Genomic DNA, 19,182 nt, shown 5'->3' with positions numbered 1-19,182 from the left:
GAAAAAAGAAGTCAGAATGATCAAAGCTGATTAAAAATGTAGGAGCTCCATCTGGTGTCCTGTAGAGGAAGTGCAACCTGCTTTTTACTCATTTCTGGTATGCTGCTATTTTTCTGCTTGTTTCAAATAGCCCAGGGCAATTTGAGGATGGGATTCTTACAGACAGCCTTTTAAAAGAAGTATGCCAGTAATTGCCATTACCTGAGTATGACTACATTTTTTAAAATGAAGTACTTTACAGAGAAAAAAATGATGCAATGTAACTATTTGCAAAAGCAGCTATTTTTGGAAGGCTAGAGAGGAGAAACTGATTACAGTAGATTATTTTCTTCTATTTTAGTACAACACGGAATTTGGAAGTTGAAATATGCCATATAATGATATTTCTGTCTGCAAAACATAACCAGTGCCTTTTGCCATACTAGTGTATTTAAAAGCAATTTAAAAAAAAAATCACAGAATCCTTGTCCTTCATGACATCACAATGAAGCACAGCAAGCTACAAAGAATTTCTGATGGTTTTAAAGAAAATCATATTTGATAAAGAAGAGATTCACTGATCAATAGTGTCAAGTCTATCACCTCAAAAAAGAACTGGGACTCCAGTACTAACTTATGGTAATTCTGTTATTCTAATAGCACTACTGGTTGAATTGAATGTGATTCAAAAGTTGAATGTCTTTAACAAGGTTTCCAGTATCTGATTCCCTGCAATACAACTAGACAGGAACAATGATGCACAAAAACAAATTGTGAGAGTTGATCAGTAAAGTGAGTACAACCATATGGATCTTTTATAAATATTTATATTGAGGTACAGATATTTTCCATATACACACAAAGCACTCAATTACCATCACTGTCTAAGTAGGCTGTGACCCTAAGTGTATGCATGTAACTATTAATACACATGAATTAAAAGATTGAGACCAGGTAAATTCTACTCTTTATATTAGTTTAGTAGTTTAGAAAGATATTTTGATTTGTACATTTATGATTATACTACAGTATTTTCTTCATTCATTATGGATCATAGTCTACAATGCTCAGGTCAAATATGTGTTTTTAGATTTAACTCTTTTTGCTGTAAGGACTGGATAGCCCCAGGGTAAAAGGTATTGCCTGTTACATCTAGGGAACTGGTTAGAATTTAACCAGGTCAGTACTTACTAAACATTGTGACAATATGATGGACAATTAGTGAGTGCCATGTTTTGGCACCATGTAATATGTCTGTTTGCTTGCATAGATATAACCTCTAGCCAACAGCTCTACACCTATGGAAAAAATCAGTCAGAGAGATAGACTAAGGCAGATTTCTTTGCATGACATGCTCAGCTGCTAAAAATAAACTGTGTCACAGCTGACATTAAGGAATTTTTCAAGATCTAGCTCCTTTATAGCACAGTCAGATAAACAGAGCTAGTAAGACCATTTGGCAACTCCCAATAACTAGAGCTGATAAAACTCAGAATTTCAGTCCCACTGGAAAGTCCAATATTTCAACATTTGTTTTCATCCTGAATTAAGACACACACGCGTTGAACTGTGACATTTAGGTTCAACATTGAACTCTGTCCCTGAGAGCCGATTTTTCAGTTTTGCCAAAATCTTTATATTTTTCAAGAAAATCCAAACTAAATATTTTGTTTTGGGTCAGGGCAAACCAAATCAAAACATTTTGGTTTGCTAAATGAAATAAATTGTTTCATTTTGAGTCAGTCTGACATTAACCTGGGTCCACCTGAGCTGCCATAGTGCCTCATGGGAGACGTACCTCAGGTGCCTCATGCCCGCTTATGCTCCTTTCTGGGCCTAGCCCCATGCCGGACTAACTTTCCCATGATACACCATGATCATGGGACTCCCATGATAGACAGTGGCAGTTCAAACAGACAGGAGATGCAGTTCAGCGCAAGAATCTGGCTCAGAGGATTGTGTGTGCGCGCGCACGCAGAAGCTCCCTTTTCCATTGAAAAAACATTTTGATGGAAAATTGTCAACCAGCTCTATCAATAACCTTATAGATGCCTATGATCAATAAACTAGGTGATCCCCATTCACTTCCCACTGGAAAGACATCCACATCATTGTGTGTGTGTGTGAGTGAGTGAGTGAGAAAATGATGTGGATGCCTTTCCAGTGGGAACTGAATGGAGATCGCCTAGTTTACTGACCAGAGGCATCTATAAGGTTATTGATAGAGCTGGTTGACAATTTTCCATCAAAATGTTTTTTCAATGGAAAAGGGAGCTTCTGTGTGTGCACGCGCACACACATACACACACACCCCGCATTGCACCACAATTGGCCCCTGTACTGCCAGCAGGAAAGACAAAGAATGAACTCTCCTTTCACTTCAAGGCACATTAGCCAATTCACATGAGAGATTCTTGCACTACTGCTGCTTGTGCTGTGTCAGTTCAGGTTTTTATTGCAATCCACTATCTTTCACTGGTTCCAATCTGACTTTAAAATATCCTTCCGATTGGTTAGTTCACAGTGGGCTTTGTTCATTGGCTCTCTCTTTGGGCCACTAAATGTGCCTATAGGCACATGGAAGTTCTCTCCCAGTGTTCTGAACTCATTGTCTGTTCAAAGCTTGCCTTTACGATATACCCTGAAGCCTCTAATAGATGGGATATCATAGTGGTGAAAAATTCCCTGGATGTCTTGAACAAGAACCAAAGTAAGTACATACAAACTGAGGCTGCAGTTCATATGTGTTCTGGTTTGTCTTGGCTAACAAGAATTAATCAGAATCATAGGACTGGAAGGGACCTCGAGAGAGATCATCTAGTCCACTTCCCAGCACTCATGGCAGGACTAAGTATTTCTAGACCATTCCTGACAGGTGTTCTGATACTTCTGTAACGAATGCAGTATGGCAACATTCCTTCAAGCAGAATGACCAGTGTAAGGTCAACAAAGGAATACAGATACAGCATCTAAGATTTCTAAAAAGGCTTAAACTTAGGCTCCCAAGTCCATATTTAGGCACTTAAATAAGTGTGTCGGCTTTCAAATGTGCTGAACGGTGAGCACACAGCACTCCTATTGGCTGCTCAATGTGCTGCATCTGTAGAGTGCCTTGCAAAATGAGGCCCCACTTTCAGGTGCCCCCCCCCATGAACGACTGTAACAGTAATAATAATAAAAAGATCCACCCCCTAATTCCAGCTCTGCCCCATATAGGGTATTGTTTCAGTGCCAGGTTCACAGTCAGACCCTTAATCAGACAGCTCCCCTCCTACAGTATCATAGCATTATGTGCAGTGAAGAGTGTGTCCATTAAAAGTAACAGGAAGTTGACAGAAAACTTATGGGAGTCTGCAAGATCCCCCACACCTCCCACTAGACATAATGAGCGAATGTGAGGACTCTACAAGCTATGACATTGTCTCTGAACTTTTTTTTTTTGAAACTTATACATTTAATAGTAGTTTCATGTAAAGATAACAAAACACTGATTCTCTTTTATTCTCCTCTTCTTCTCCCTTGCTCTAGGGAGGTGGTTGCAGTAATTTGAGGGTGGCCTATACTACTAGTAATTTCCGATACACCATACCGGTACATTAGCTCCGATGTACTAGCTGGCAAGTCTGGGAGCAGAGCCAAATCTCTACCCACTGCCTGCCATTGCCCTCCCACCTATTCCAGGGGGACAGGAATAGTTCATAGCACTCACTATTTGTTGTACATCTAGACTCAAGTTAGGGGGTTCTTACTCCCCTGAACAGGCACATTGTCCAAGTCACAATCTAGATCATAATAGGGGATAATGACAATTATTATGATGTACTTAGTGATAATGACAATTATTATGATGTACTTAGTGATGTATAAACATAAAAGACATGGTCTCTTAGTTAGATAAAATGTATTGCACATGTATTTAAAAACCTGACAACTGTGACACTGGCTATTCTTGTTCTCAGAATATATGTTTTTATAGTTCTTGTTCACCAGTATGTGGTCATAGAACGTGACTAGTGGAAATTTCCTTACCACTAACTTTCATTTTCTAATGTTATTAAACTGTCACACCCATGGATGACATGCACAACCCTTTTGGTGCAGAGATCACCGTGTTCTTTGAAGTTCATATCTCTTTGGATACAGCAGAGAAAATGAAAAATGTGTTCCCATAACTGAGAGGAAGGAGGAAGAGTGAATGAGGCGCTAGTGTAGTGTAACTTATATTGTTTTAAAAGTGTGTATTTCTGGCTTCTATAGCTAGGACTGTCAGCTTAATGATGGTACCTGCAGTCTCTTTCTGGTTCATCAATCATACCTGAGCTGGAGGCATGCACTACAATTCCTGATGCTGCATCCACTATGTTGCTAAGGAAATATGCAAGGAAAAAATCATCTAAGGAAAAGAATGTTGCTATGGCTGGCTGCAAACCTGAGAGTGTGTTGAGCAGCCTAAACAGTGACCTCCTTCCACTTTTTACTAAGCAATCTCTCAAACACTGAAACATGTAAGAAACAAAAGGAATGGTCACTCCTGCACTGTTATGGAATGTGTGCACCCTCGCTCAAGCTTGGTATTCATGCTTTTCAGTTATTGCACTTATTCATTCTATCCATGCATAGTCACAGCTATTAGCCTCAGTGGAACCATTTCAGTCACACACGCAGCCTGATTCTTGTCTATACTGGTGTAGAATCATAGAAGATTAGGGTTGGAAGGGACCTCAGGAGGTCATCGAGTCCAATCCCCTGCTCAAAGCAGAGCCAATTCCCAACTAAATCATCCCAGGGCTTTGACAAGCCGGGCTTTAAAAACCTCTAAGGATGGAGAGTCCACCACCTGCCTAGGTAACCCATTCCAGCGCTTCACCACCCACCTAGTGAAATAGTGCTTCCTAATATCCAACCTAGACCTCCCACACTGCAACCTGAGACCATTGCTCCTTGTTCTGTCATTTGTCACAACTGAGAACAGCCAAGCTCCAACTTCTTTGGAACCCCACTTCAGGTAATTGAAGGCTGCTATCAAATCCCCCCTCGATCCTCTCTTCCGCACACTAAACAAGCCCAGCTCCCTCAGCCTCTCCTCATAAGTCATGTGCCCCAGCTCCCTAATCCTCTGCTGGACTGTCTCCAATTTGTCCACTTCTGTTCTCTCCTGGGGGGCCCAAAACTGGACACAATATTCCAGATGTGGCCTCACCAGTGCTGAATAGAGGGAAATATTCACTTCCTTAGATCTGCTGGCAATGTTCCTACTAATGCAGCCCAATATGCTGTTAGCCTTCTTGGTAACAAGGGCACACTGTTGACTCATAATCTGCTTCTCATGCACTGTTATCCCCAGGTCCTTTTATGACGCACTGCTGCTTAGCCAGTTGGTCCATACCCTGTAGCAGTGCATAGGATTCTTCTGTCTTAAGTGCAGAACTCTGCACTTGTCCTTGCTGAACCTCAGATTTCTTTTAGCCCAGTCCTCCAATTTGTTTAAGTCACTCTGGACCCTATCCCTACCCACCAGCATATCTACCTTCCCCCCAGCTTCGTGTCATCCGTGAATTGCTGAGGGTGCAATCCACCCCATCATCCAGAACATTAATGAAGATGTTGAACAAAACCGGTCCCAGGATCAATCCCTGAGGCACTCTTTTGATACCGGCTGCCAACTAGACATTGAGCCGTTGATAACTACCTGTTGAGCTGGACGATATTGCCAGCTTTCTCTCCACCTCATAGTCCATTCATCCAAGCCATACTTCTTTAACTTGCTTGAAAGAATACTGTGGGAGACCACATCAAAAACTTTGCTAAAGTCAAGGTATATCACATCCATCACTTTCCCCATATCCACAGAGCCAGTTATCTCATCATAGAAGACAATCAGGTTGGTCAGGCATGACTTGCCCTTGGTGAATCCATGTGGATGTTCCTGATCACTTTCCTCACCTCCAAGTGCTTCAGAATGGATTCCTTGAGGACCTGCTCCATGATTTTTCCTGGGAGTAAAGTAAGGCAGTAGTTCCTTAAATTATTCTACTTCTTCTTCCCTTTTTTAAAGATGGACACAATATTTGCCTTTTTCCAGTTGTCCAGGATCTCCCCTGATTGCCACAAGTTTACAAAGATAATGTTCAATGTCTCTGCACTCACATCAGACAACTCCCTCAGCACCCTCGGATGCATTGCATCCGGCCCCATGGACTTGTGCATGTCCAGCTTTTCTAAATAGTCCTTAACCTGTTCTTTCATACTGAGGGCTGCTCACCTCCTCCCCATATTGTGCTGACCAGTGCAGTAGTCTGGGAGCTGACCTTGTCTGTGAAGACCAAGGCAAAAAATGAATTGAGTACTTCAGCTTTTTCCACATCATCTGTAACTAGGTTGCCTCCCCCATTCAGTAAGGGTCCCACACTTTCCCGACCTTCTTCTTGTTGCTAACATACCTGTAGAAAGCCTTCTTGTTACCCTTCACCTCCCTCACTAGCTGCAACTCCAATTGTGTTTTGGCCTTCCTGATTACACCCCTGCATGCTCGAGCAATATTTTTATACTCCTCCCTAGTCATCTGTCCAAGTTTCCACTTCTTGTAACCTTCCTTTTTGTGTTAAGTTCAAAGATTTCTCTGTTAAGCCAAGCTGGTCACCTACCATATTTGCTATTCTTTCTGCACATTGGGATAGTTTGCTCCTGTGCCCCCAATACGGCTTCTTTTAAATACAGTCAGCTCTCCTGGACTTCTGGGAGGCAAATATGAGAGGGAAAGGAGATCCTGCCCATCAGTTCCTTGAGAGAATGAAAGTCTAAGTCCAGGGTCCAGATTCTGCTGCTCTTCTTTCTTCCTTTTGTCAGGATCCTGAACTTGACCATCTCACGGTCACTGCTGCCCAGGCTGCCACACACTTCTACTTCCCCTACCAATTCTTCCCTGTTTGTGAGCAGCAAGTCAAGAGGAGCATGGCCCCTAGTTGGTTCCTCCAGCAATTGCATCAGGAAGTTGTCCCCAACACTCTCCAGTGTAACAACACTGACTTCAATGGAGTGACTACTGAGTTACACTGGTATAATTCAAGGACAGACTGAGGTTCATAGTATATCATTTTCTGCATCCAAATTTGAAGACAGTCTGATGTCGTGATCCAAGACTCCCTTCTGAATTAATGAAACAGCTTCCCAGTACAGAAAATAACACTAGATATTAACCAGCCTATCACCATGTTCTTCTCATTTTTTTCTCTGTTACTGAGAGAGAGTGTGCATTGTCTAGGTTAAGGGGGGAGGGATAGCACAGTGGTTTGAGCATTGGCCTGCTAAACCCAGGGTTGTGAGTTCAATCCTTGAGGAGGCCACTTAGGGATCTGGGGCAAAAATTGGTCCTGCTAGTGAAGGCTGGATTCAATGACCTTTCAAGGTCCCTTCCAGTTCTAGGAGATTGGTATATCTCTAATTATTACCTAAACAATTGAAATTCATGTATGTTTATTTAATAGGGGTGTGTGTGTGTATATATAAGTGATGATTTCAGGGGGGGTCATAATTGGGGAGTTGTGTATCTCAGCTGAATTAGGTGGACATAACTTATAGTGCTGCATATATTGAAGGGGAAAGCTGGGCAGGGGTAAGAGTGGTTGTGTTCCACTGAGAATGAAGAATATGCCAAATCTGAGCCAGGACTCTGAGTAGTAACAGAATTTGACCATGGGAAATGCAGATCAGTTTGAGCAAAAATATTACTGACCTTCAGAGCCGACAAACCAGTTCTCACAAAAATGTGTACATCTGTTTGGCTTGAACTCCACTCACCAGAGTTTGCACAATAGTATTTCTGTGGCTTTTGGTGATTCATTTTCTGTCTACCTCAGTTTTCCATGAGTAAATGAGGAGGCTAATACTGATTACCTGCCTCACAGAAATGTTATGGGTATCAATTAGCTATTGTTTGTCTTTGAAGATAAAAGTTCTATATACAGTAAGGGCCAGACTTTCTCAGCTGCAACTCTACATGGAGAAGGGCAATGTTACACGGAGCCTTCCTCCAGCATATGTAAGGCCTTTACAAGAACCAGGGACAATCGCAGTCCTTGTGAAGGCATGTTATTGGTGGTAATTAAGGAGGACGAGGAGGTGGCGGCATGGCCGTGGCCCTATCCCCTCCAAACTAACTATGAATAAGCTGAACACAACAGGGAACCTTGGTGTAACCTGCACATGACTCCACATCTTGAGTAGCTCAAGCAGACACAACCCCTCCTTAACCTTGCCCTAGGGGTCTGCCATTTTCTAATTCACTACTGAGGATAGTGACTGTTTCATTAGCAAAGAGTGATGCTGAATGAAGCGTAAGTTGAACATGTGGAATTTTATTAAACTCTATGAACTGCTCTGCAGCTGGATTACTTCCAGCCTAACTCCCCTTGTTCCCTGTTTCCTCTGGTGACCCTCAATAACTGCCTCTCCAGGGAAAAGGGGCCCTCTGACTCTGGTTCCACCAGGTATATCCACCCTATTTTAGAAACATTTTAAATATGAACATTAAAACAAATAATTCACATCCAAACTGTCACCCATGTCCCATCGGCAGAGGGTGCTGGCGACATCTGAGCTGGAATCCTGTCCTTACCACAAACTCAGCTGGTTATATAATCTTTGAGATAATTTGGTCTTCTCAACAGTTGACCATACCAGGAGTGACCTAGCCCTAAGAGCTAAGAATGATTAAAGAACATTCAAGTTTTATTTGGTTCTTGACATTTTCTTTCCATTTCTCTTATCACCGTTTTCATTCTTCTACTTTGGTGTTTGTGCGTTTTCTGAATAAGACAACCCTGCCCCCAAAATCCCAATTTGCCATTTTTGTAAAATTAGACAATAGACGTATTATACTTTAAATTACTGGTTGTCTTGCCTAAGCAGATATAATTGTTTACTGTTCTGGCAACTTACCTAGGGACAGGTTGTGTTCGTAAATAAGCAACACAGAAAAAAACCTTCAGCTCATATGCATATACATAAAATGCATAGTGCATTTTAACAGAGTTTAAAAATAAATCTGAGAAAAGGTGAATCTGGATTTGCAGATCCTAGTTTATTTTTTGCAGCTTAATTTGCACACTGACCCTTTAAACTCTCTTCCAAGCACCATTGCCTTAAGCACAGCCAGAAGGCATAACCATCATCTATAGTCTGACTTCATCACATGCTCTTACCGTCCTGCCAGGACAGTCCTGAAATTATCTAGTCAACAGTTTTCCCTGCCTCACTTTTAGTGCACTTCATATTTCTTAGCATGATAAAAAATAGCCGTTAGTACTAGTCTTGGGGGAAGGGATAGCTCAGTGGTTTGCACATTGGCCTACTAAACTCAGGGTTGTGAGTTGAATTCTTGATGTGGACCATTTAGGGAACTGGGGTAAAAATCTGTCTGGGGATTAGTTCTGCTTTGAGGAGGGGATTAGACTACATGACCTCCTGAGGTCCCTTCCAACCCTGACATTCTATGATTACCAGAACTTGTACAAGGAGAGAAGAAGAAAGCTTTGCCCACATTTTGACTAAGCCTGAACTCAGTATTTATTGGTTAAAGGTAGCTTAGCTACAAAAATCAGATTTTGTTTAAAAAATAAATAATGGTTTTACAAAATAATTAAAATGAATAGAAACTGATTTCAAGAAATTTAAACTAAAAATCAACAGTTTTGATATTTAAATTAAACATTCCTCACAGTGTTTGCAACCCAGACACTGCAGATTTATGTAACTGCTTTAGGAAAAGAAAGTTGAACACAGAGAGGCTCCAAACCCAGATCTGAACACAGCTGAATATTTAGGAGGTTTGAAATCAGAACCTGGAGCTGGATCTGAACTTTAGAAATTGTTCTCATCTTTATAATGGTCTGAGCCAAAACCCTGTATCTGAATGCCCCCCCAAAAATGTGCAGATGTTCAAAATCTAAGTTACTACTAGAGACTCCTATAAATGAAGTGAAATGTAGTAGTGTCCAAGTCAAGTAAAGTCAAAGAGAAGTATCATGAAGATGAAAAGGGGAAAAAACAAAAAACAAACAAAAACCACCAAACACAGTGATGTAAGATTCTCAGGTACATATGTTAGTGTGTTTACTGTATTTTTATCTTGGCAGTGGAGCATGTCAGAGAGAGGAAGAAAATAAAAATGATTTAAATTGTAAGGCCACTGGGTGTCATTCCTTGGAATTTATTATTGGGCCTTTTTATAAATAATAACTAATTCATAGGGATGTTGTGTGTTTTAATGTTTATGAAGTGTTTTGAGATCTTCAAAAGAGAGGTGCTAAAAGGTACAAACTACCGTAGTTTTAATTCTAAGTTTTACACATGTGACACAGTGTAGCGAGGTGGACCCCCGCTCCTGCCCTGAAGGGGTAAAAACAGCCCTGGGAGGGAGCTGTGGCTGGAGAAAGCAGCTTTTAGGCTGGGCTGATTGGGGAAGTGGCTGCATCTGGGGCCATGCCCCAAACTGAGCAACAGGGCCTTATAAGAAGGCCAGGGAAGCCAAGAGCAAACAGTCTCTCTCTGTTTGTAGAGGGAGATAGGTCCCTACAGCCAAGCCTGAGCAGAGTACCTAAGTGAAGCAGGGCTGGGGAGCTCTAGCCTGGAAATCCCCAGGCTGTGGCCTAGCAGAAGGCCAAGGGGTACTGGGGATTGCAGAGGGCAGCCCAGGGGTAGGCCAAGGCAGCAGGTCCAAACCCTCCTTGCCAGTGATGAGTAGGCTGATACTGCAGTCTGCCCCAGGGTGCGGGGCTAGACAATGACTGGCAGTAGGCTTATAGTGAGGTGGGAATAGTGGGTGGGGGTTCCCTGGGGAGGGGAGACCCTGAGTTAAAGGGGTTACTGCCAGGCGTAGCACCCCATGTAAAAGGGCATTGGGTCCAGCGAGGGACATGGGGGCCAGAGAATGGGCGGATCACCGGCCTGCAGAGGGCGCTCCAGAGCTGGAATGAGCTACTTCCCAGGAGTCACCAGCAGGAGGCGCTGCAGGGGTGAGTCTGTACATCTACACACAGATTTATAGAATTTAAGGCCTGGACTTCAGGCAGTACAAAGTAATGGACATATTTCTCCAGGTGCCACATGGCACAACTGAAGCTACACAAGAAATCTAGTGGCTGAAATACATTTAGCAGGGATTGTTTTACATTACTCCAGTCACTAGGACAAGTTTTTGTAAAGGCAAAAGCATGGTGACAAACCAATTCATCTTTCCCACAATTGACCATTCATTTCCACTAACACAGGCTTCAAAGTAGCATTACCAGGGAAAAGCCGCCATCAGAAAAATTGCTGGTGAAAACAGCCATAGTCACAGCACGAGATGTAACACTCATGTAGTGCCCCCTCTCCACCCAGTTAATGCCAATCTGCTTACCGGCTTTGATGGACAGGTCTGGGTTCTTCTGGATCCCACCACCCACTCAGCAGGGTGTATCATTATTTTTTCCTATGAATTTATTTGGCAGTATCTCCACCCACCTCGCTCCTTCCTGGCAAGGTCACCAGGGCAGCTGGGAGGAAAATTCTAACCACAGGGTAATCCCTACTTACTTCCCAGATAGTTGTAGTTAGCAAATATTATTGTGGTTCTATTCACCAAACTAGTTCTATTCCTCACTAGCTGTACTCTGATACCCAAACCCTCAGGATTCAGGAGAGAAATGCCATGAGAAGTATGTGGAATCTGTAGTTAGATGCTAGTTCCTCTCACTGGAAGGTGTAGTGGTTTGATACCACAGTCCACACTTATGATTGGTGTTATTTTGAACACAATAGAGGAATGACAGTATCTTGCCAGAAGGCAGTAGAACTCCCCAAATGCTCTTCCATTGCTGGACAATAAGGGCTAAATCCACCGTTTCTACTCAGGCAGAAAACTACTCCCATAATGAGCTTTGCCTGAAGTCAGGATTGCAGTCTAGAGGCTATAACCATGGGAGAACAAGCTGTGAAACCTGCTCCTGTTTTCATCTCTTCCAGCTAAGTTTTGCATCTGTTTAAATAGACACCCCTAATGTTTCATTAAAAAGAAAGGAACTGTCAGTTATTCCTTGTTATTTTCAGTTTCTATGTCTGTTTGGTTTTGCCATTACAAAATGTGAGATGATTCATTATCAGGTCCCATCATTCCGCCCTCCTTCAAATATACAGGCTCTTTTCAGTATTTTAGTGCCTCTCAGACTCATTGTTCTATATACAATGCAATCTGGAATATCAGCTTGCAACAGGTGAATCCTAACAGGTTCAGAGTTTTGGTTTGGATTAGCATCCTGAAATTGAGCTAGAATATTTAATAAGATCATACTTTCTCATGACACATCCTATACTTCCTGGTTTGTGCCAGGTCAAAACAGTTTTTGAGGAAAGCCTCTCTCGTGATTTCCACTTTCAGTCCTGGCTTTAAAAAGGAAGAATAGATTTGGCTTGCTGTATACACATTTTAGATGCAGGCTTGGTCCAGCTCTAAGATATTAAGTATTAGTAATGCTGTAATAAGTACTTCAGAGTGTTTTGTTAAAGCTATTATCATCACTGCTTTAGAGCCAACTGCTTCTCACCAGCACCTTCCAGAGGAACTATCTCCTCCTAGGCTCCCAGTGTGCAGTAGAGTCATGCATGCTGCACTGTTTCTTGGAATGATGCAGTCTGCTTCCCTCTCTATGGATGGTCAGCTCTATGGGTTAGCCTGGAAGGCAGAAGGGGCCTGTCTCCACCCCTCCCCCTTTGGGGAAAGGGAAAAGGAGATAAGAGGGGATATTTTTGAAGGTAAATAATGTGGTAGAAAAGAAGACCAGAGGAGAAACAAGGAAAATACCATATAAACTCTGCTCTTTGTCTTTTTGGCCCTCCTGCTTTACAACCCAACTTCTATTTCTCCCATAATTTCACTGTCTTTTTCTTGTCAATAGTTTCACCTTCTCATACCTCTTAAGAAGCCAAGCAAACCCCCGAATTGATTTCGCCATGAATGCTGCTGCAACACTTAAATGAGCAATTTTAAATTGCTCCCCATCCCTTTCTGCAATAGGAGGGGAAGTGCTAGTGCATATCTGCATACCAGAGAATGGGTTTCCTAGCACACACACACCCCTTTTCACTTTGCATTTTTTTTTAATTTTACTTTGTAGTTGCTTCTTCACAGCCCCCATAAAGTGGAGCTTTCAAGGGGGTTGGTCAGGAGACAGGATCTCCATTCCTTCACCATTTCAATCACCCGAGGACATTCCTCCTTTACCTTTTAGTCCCTTCTGCACTGTGAATTTGTTCTTTTCTAGTGTGTGCACGCAGGTTCATGAGACATTGATACATGAAAAATGTTTTCTTAGTCCTCTTGTACCTCCTGCCTTCCTTTCTCTGAAGTGTTCTGCATTTCTAGCCCTTCCCCAGTTCAGAAAGGAAATAATTTCTATGTATCTTCTTTGTTTAAGGAATAAGCTGTATGGTTTCAATGTTCCTTCCAGTGGTAAATACTTCAAGTAATAAAAATGAAGTCTGGCTTAATTTAACAATTTAGATTATACTTAGTAGAGGATACATAGGCAACTCCAACTGCTAAAACCCAGAACAGCTAACCCCGCCCCATCCAAACCCTTAGCTGTGCTCTTACATTTTCCTCTAGGGAATTCACTAGAGGAACAAAATTGTCTTTTAAAGACCCCTAAATTATTACATGGTATTGGTGAACCTCTCTAAATTTTGAAGGTGAGGCTAGCATTTGCCAAAGAAAAGAGTTTCAAGGTTTCTTTCTTCCTTGAGTTCTAAGTCAAGGTACAGGCTACTAGCTGATTTGGGGTTGGAAGCAGGATAGTGGATTACGGCATTGCCATCCCTAAGTCTTCAAAAATTATGAGCCAGGCCCCATACAATTATGAGAGTTTAAAAAACAATAAACTTTGGTTTCTTTTTATTTGTCTTCTGGTTTTTGAGCTTTTAGGACTCATGTTTTCCTTGTGAATGTAAGAGCTCCAAACTGTTTTGTTAATGAAAGCCAAGAGCCTCAAGAAATCCCAGGGCTCCAAGAGCAGGGGCTTTTAGAAAAGCATCATATATTACATGAGTTGGCAATACAGTTTCCCTCTCCAGCCTGATCCGCAGTGAGAAGGAGTTCAGCTACTTTCAGAAAACAGGCTGCCTTAGGCTCCAGCCAGCCCACCAGTTGCTAATTTTAGGAGCCACAGGTACAACACTAACCAGCAAGCAGGCATTATGGCCCAGGACCTCAGAGGTGTTTTGGCACTTAACACCTACTGAAATCAATAGGAGTTAGGTGCCTAAGTACCAGAGGATATGGGCATAAGGCAGTATGGTAATTCTGTTGTATAAAAGGCCTGCAGCGGCAGCAGAGGTAAGGTAAGAGCTCCAAATAGTTAGGAGGCTGGACAGGAGGCTCCATTAAAAAGAAATGAAGAAAAAGCCCACTTCATGAAGTAAAGTCTTCATGTGCTTTGAAATTGGGGAAATGCGGACGGGGGGGAATTTTAAGTTCTGTTGTTTGAGCATTTTACCTCCACTAGTTCTGAGTCATCAGCTCTACCCCAGACAGTAACAGTCATACAACAATGGTCAGCTGTAAAAGGAGTGCATCAGCCCAGTTCCTATGTGAACGCTGCTTTGTATTAAGTGCAGCTACAAGCCCAATGAATCGGCATATCTGAGGCAATATTAATGGTAGATTTACCTGCAATAACATACAAGAACTTTGGTCTGTTAGCAGTGCAAGAAGGAGCTGATGTGTGGTGCTGCACTCAGGACAGTTTCACTTGTGCTTCTTTAAGATGCTTCTTAGAGGGAAAGGAATTACTCTGACATTAGTTATCTACTTGATAGTCCAAGCCACACATTATTCTTTGCAAAAACCAAGTATGCTTCAGACACCTCAAGCATCTGCTAGCCCTTGTGAGCAAGCCAGCTTGGTGCAGTTCATACTAAGCCAGATTTAATTTTGTATCATTGCCTGCTTCTTTTATACATATGCATACTCTGATCTTTATCCACAGTGGGGTAAGGGCCTGATGGGAGTTTTCCCACAGGCTTCAATTTGGGTTGGATCAGGCCGAAAATGAAAAAGCAACTTTATACATTTTCCACCAATATAGAGAAAACTGTTTCTGGTGATCCTGTAAAGTTTGGGGGGAAAAGTAGCTTTTGCTTCATTAGACACTATTCTACATAGTAGTTTCCTATTTTGTCTGTATTCATAATAATGTGGCTTCAAGTTTCTGTCACTTTATACATTCCAGCATTGGAAAGTGCTCTTTATTTATTGTTCCTCTTGGCTGCATTACGTTTGTACTCATTTATCCCAGGGCACATTTGAACCTACTGTCCTTTTCACTACTTCAGCAGTTGCAGGACACATAAGACTCATAGATTGATTCATGAATAAGGTTGCACAAATGTCAATCCTGACAATAGAATGTTTTATCTTCCCAAGTTTAGTCACCTTTATAGTTCATTGTGAGATCACGGGAATGAAATCTGCCACAGTACAATGCTGTTGTGGAAAACATGTTCCAGTGTCTGGTGTAATTGCCCAAGTTTGCATTTAATCTGAACTGATTTATGCACCCACCTTTATTTCTCTTCTTTTTGAAAACAGTGATAACATAGGATGTTCACTGACCTCCTACCATCAGGTCAAAAGAAGATTAAGGCAGAAACATCCGACACATGAAACTGCTTCATCACTCCATGAAGGGATAGTAAGATCTTCCCCCTCTTCCCCCCCATTTTTTCGGTTGTGATAAGAAAATATTTAGTTTTGGAAGAAAAATCATTATCACAAACTCAGCCAAGTGTCTATTATACAGATGTCTGTCTCCCCTCGGGGGGAGATGGTGCATATCTTTTCTAACTTATTATAGACTAAACTGTCTCCTTCCTGTGGGTGGCTTGGCAAAGGATGGGACACATAGGGCTAAAAACCTGTGTGAGATTGACCATGTGGGGTTTGCTACAGAATATGATTTTGGATTAGAGGGGTTGGAGGGACAAGAAATGAGCTGTGATTTCAGGAAAAAAGTGCTGCACTCCTGAGGTGGTCTGGCCTCTCTGCACTGGCCGCAGGCTCACTTTTCCTCTAGAAGTATATCTCCAGGGGAGGACACAGATATGGAAGACAGTTTCTGGAAGTAGCCTTCATTTAAGTGTATGTTTCCATATGTTAATTCACACATCTGGTGGGGGTAAAATGCCATGAAGAGAGGCTCCTGCCCCTCTAGTTCCTGCTACCCCATCTCCTGTGGAGCTTGGCCCTACAGAGCTCTAGTAGAAAAAGCCTCCATGGGGTCACAGCAAGTAGGATTCAGATAACATGGTGCTACATACATAGCACTTGCCCTCCTTCAATGGCAGGCTGGGGAAATCTGTTTGATTAAGGCCCCCTCTATCTTGGGAAGCATAGGGAAGAGTTTGGGTCTATATTAAATTACTGAAGGCATCCTAGATTCTGCCTACCTGCATATGGTAACTAACAATTGGTTTTAAAACTGACAACTTTTCTATTTCTTAGGATTTCCTTGTTGGATTACCTGCTAGCAGATATGATGTTTTTAGTGAGATAACAATCCTTTGATAGTTTTGCTCATGTTTTGTTCATTTTCATCCTCTCTGGATGAAACTCTCTTGAATTGAGTGTTTCCGAGCAACACTCTGGGGCTGATTCTGAGCTCTTGTTAACATTGGTGGACATTTTTTGTGTGTGGAGAAACAGAAATCTAAAATGACTAGTTACTTGCACAAATTAGAGGAAAGTTAAAGCCTTAGACTGCTTTTCAGAAGAGCTTGGGATCAATTTCCCATACTGCCATAGAGTTCTTGTGCCAAGCCACCTAATTTTTCTGTATCTCAGTTCCTCTTCCTGTAAAATGGAGATAGTACTTCCCTACCTTGCATTGATGTTCTGGGGTTAATTCATTAACATATGTGAGGTGCTTAGACACCAGGGTGATTGGAGGCATAATCAGTACATTACCTAGAACAAAAATGGTTAAGAAAATTATTAATGATATTTGGTCTTAGAAAAAGTTTGTATTTTGTTTTTCTTGCTTTGCTTCCCCGCCCCCACCCCCTTTCCTTCATTACCCCGATCTGAACCTGCCTGGTGGGAACCAGTATAAGATTAGGGGAGGCTATCAGAGAGCAGAAGAAAAGACTCAAGGTTCAGGATGCACCTAGTTAGGTAAATGGGCCTGCATATGGAAGGAAGGGAAAGGGACTGGCTTCAAGATGCTGTTTGGAAAGGAAATGCCTTTTTGGTGATGGAGACAGCCCATGAAACCGGAGAGCACAGCTTCTGAGAAATGGCACTTCTACCTACAGTCTTTCAGTGCCAGAAGCAAGTAATTTGCTGGTGCTATATCATCAGTCCTAGAACCACTGTTTCTAGGAATGATGTTGCAGCATGGCATGTTAGCCATTTTTTGAGGAATTATTTCAATAGCTGCACAGCTCCTCTTCTGATTAATGAAAGAGCCAGCAGATTTATAAGCCCTGTTACTGAAACATTTCGCCAGACATTTGCTGAATGCTTTGTCATAAATGTTGGCTACCTTACAACGTGGGGGAGAATGTGATCAGAATGGCTATTTTCATATGCACACTTTCCCTACATTTATTTCTCATTATCTACGGCTAGCACCACCTTGTGTGAGCAGAGGAAAGGAGGGGAATATTCAATAGTCAGTCTGTTTTCAGGTTGTTTTTCCTGAAACTACCCTTTTAATTTCCCTGCAATCAAAATAGCCATACACACCCAAACATACACACACACTTTTTTTTGGCTAGTTTAAATTTCATAAATGGAACTGTAGTATTAAAGCAACTGTTTTCAGGAAGCGGAGTTTCTTCAGACAACCCATACTTTTGACTGGGTGCATCTCTAACAAAAAACAAAACAAAAAAATCACGACAAACAAACACACTCAGCAGGAAGACAAGACTGAGTGTGATTTACAGTATAATAATTCATGTGCAGTTAAATATATACAGGACCCAGTCCTGATCCTATTGAAGTCGATGAGCCTTGAATTATTACACCAAAACTAACCTTCTGATGTGCCTTGTTGAAAATAGAAAGGGGAAAATATTGCACCACCGGAGAAAAGAAGAAAAAAAAAGGGTGTGTGTAAACATACTGTAACAAATCTGTGACTTTACGATTGTCACAATGCTCTACCCCAGGGGCAGTTAAAACTTCACAGAGACACTGGGAAGAGAAATCAGCTCCTTCAGCTTTTAAAGCACAGGCCTCTATAACTTGACCTGAATGAAAATCCCCCTTGCTGTCACATGCACATAGAATACTATCAAATAATTACAGTATTGCGCGCGCGCGCGCACACACACACACACACACACAAATTAGTTTGTTACTTTAAATTCAACTTCAATACACATTAGTGAATGTAAAATTATACACAAATACAAAGGTGCAAGATTCACTTATAGTGGAGTAATTCTCACTTCCTTTAGTATTTTAAATTTAAACAGAACTGAAAACAGCCCTGTTGCCTCTGGAGCTCTGCAGTGTGCAGCAGGTGGCCAAAGCAGAAACACAACACTTTTCTTTGAATTTCAGCCATCTGCAAAGTACTGTTGATCACAGGCAGCCAAACTTCAAAAGATACATTTTTCTCCTATGTGGCTGCTACAACTTTCAGAAGTGGCCAGGGTATTGTCAAGCACTCCGCTGTGCTTCATTTTCAAAAAATAGCCCCTAAGATTTGATTCATGTTGTTTGAGTGCATGCATAAATGTGCACAAACAGACACCGTGTTTCAGGTTGAATTTCCAGTTTGAATGAACTCATTTGAAACTGTCAAGTTACTATCTGGTTTCATGTCAACCCCATGCAAAACCATGTTTTTTGCATGATTGTAATTCAAAAACACAAACTGTGCCAGTTTACTAGAAAATTTGGGGGTCTTTGCTTTTTACTTCATCAGGAAGCAACTAATAGACAGAGCCAACTAGCATCTCATCACTGTGCTGCTGGAGCTACCCTGTTTCAGATGAGATATAAATAAAAAATCCCAACTATTTGTCATAAATGATCTTGTGGCACTTTTTGTAAGAGCAGGGTGTTTTATTAAACCTAATGTCCTGGCCAAATTCCATTTGAAGTATGGTAATTAACCTAAATTCCTCTTGACCTTTAGTTAAATTATTCTTCTTCTTCCC

At 41.7% G+C, this 19,182-nt stretch overlaps 1 protein-coding gene across 1 annotated transcript in view; it reads left to right on the top strand.

Moving 5' to 3' along the window:
* The first annotated feature begins 644 nt into the window (after positions 1-644).
* Positions 645-19,182, top strand: part of TYRP1 (tyrosinase related protein 1) — a 201,386-nt gene continuing 182,848 nt past the window's right edge. Inside the window, exons 1-2 of the mRNA XM_039544310.1 lie at positions 645-771; positions 15,602-15,704. The gene's annotated coding sequence lies outside the window, so the exon portion shown is untranslated. The remainder of the gene's footprint in view (positions 772-15,601; positions 15,705-19,182) is intronic.

The sequence above is a fragment of the Mauremys reevesii genome, linkage group 6 (assembly GCF_016161935.1).
Source record: "Mauremys reevesii isolate NIE-2019 linkage group 6, ASM1616193v1, whole genome shotgun sequence".
In the NCBI taxonomy this organism is placed as follows: Eukaryota; Metazoa; Chordata; order Testudines; family Geoemydidae; genus Mauremys; species Mauremys reevesii.
Note: the sequence above shows the minus strand (reverse complement) of the source record. Positions and strands in the feature narration are given on the sequence as shown.